Source organism: Raphanus sativus, chromosome 4 (genome assembly GCF_000801105.2).
Source record: "Raphanus sativus cultivar WK10039 chromosome 4, ASM80110v3, whole genome shotgun sequence".
In the NCBI taxonomy this organism is placed as follows: domain Eukaryota; kingdom Viridiplantae; phylum Streptophyta; class Magnoliopsida; order Brassicales; family Brassicaceae; genus Raphanus; species Raphanus sativus.
In genome coordinates, this window is record NC_079514.1 from 30730748 (window position 1) to 30732102 (window position 1355).

The 1355-nt window shown below is 39.8% G+C and overlaps 1 pseudogene; it reads left to right on the forward strand.

Annotated features, from left to right (window-relative positions):
- LOC108832909 (protein IRX15-LIKE-like) lies at positions 1-910 on the forward strand (annotated as a pseudogene).
- The last annotated feature ends 445 nt before the right edge of the window (positions 911-1355 follow it).

Consider the following 1355-nt stretch of genomic DNA (forward strand, 5'->3'; position numbering starts at 1 on the left):
ATGAGGTAAAAAGAAATATGAGTTCTAAGGTGAGAGATCTTACATCTATTTATACTAAAAATCACACCGCCTCTCGGATCCAAAGAACGCTTTGAAGACACATGGTGGTGGTGTGAATCAATGGGATTAAAGAGTGGCCATTAAAAGCAGGCCGTTTCACGCCAAGAGAAGAATCGCAAATGACACCACCTTCGCCGTCGAGACGATCTTCGTAGCTTCGATGAAGCGTGTTAGGATTAGTTCACGTCCAGCCAAAGAATGACACATCGAAGAACCCATTACAATAACACAACAAAGCCCAATATATGTACATTAATGAAACGGTGCGTTTAGAGGAGAGGGGCATGTGTCTCAGAAAATCAACGACCACCGATCCTCGCCGCACTTCTCCACTACACTTCCTTATCACCACCAAACACCTCGACATCTTTCTCGGAACTCTCCGACATCTCCACCGTCATTAACTCCAAAGGCCCCACCTGCAACCTCCTCGGACTTTCCCACGAATCTCTCCTCCAAAGATCTGTCAATCTCAAAGCCGTACAATCTTCTGGACGGAAATTCTTACGCCGTTTCCGAATTCGAACAGAACAACCCTGGAGTTGATGCTTATGAAATTGTTTACTTGACCCATTCAGAATATGTTGTTCTCCGATGTAATTTGGGTATGGTTCAGAATCTGTTGTTCTCCGATGTAATTTGGGTATCAACGACTTACCCAACTTTGTGTTCGAGATCGAGTGGGATGTGATTTTGATTGATGGACCGCGTGGGTACGCCAGAGATTCACCGAGAAGGATGGCTCCGATTTTTAAGTCAGCGGTTTTGGCGAAGATTAAAGATTCTGGTGAGAAGAGGAAGACGAAATGAAGAGAAGAAAGAGAGAACAGAGACGAAGTGCTGCATTTTGGAAGTGGGACAGGTGTCGCATTCACAGACTTTGAATTTCTGACCTGGCATCCTACGTGTCAGCAGGAGAGAAAAAACTTTACTTTATAGTAATAGATATGTTAAAAATCAAATCCCAATAATACTAGACTAGATATTAACCCGCATTCTAGGTATATTTTTAAAAATATGTTGTATTTAAACATTATAAACAATACGCATTTTGTCGTCAATAACTTTTTTTCTTTTCTTATATTTGATTAGGGATGGATATTAGGGTACCATTTGATTCAGTTTGTTATGTTTGGTACAGATTTCGGTGGGTACGGTTCGGTTTGGTTTGGATCTTTATGGATTCGTTTTGGATTTGCGTTCGGATAATCTATTTAATTTAAGAAAAATATTAAAGGTCATATATACTTTAACTTTTTCAAAATCTAAAAATAAAATAATATGTAACATATAAC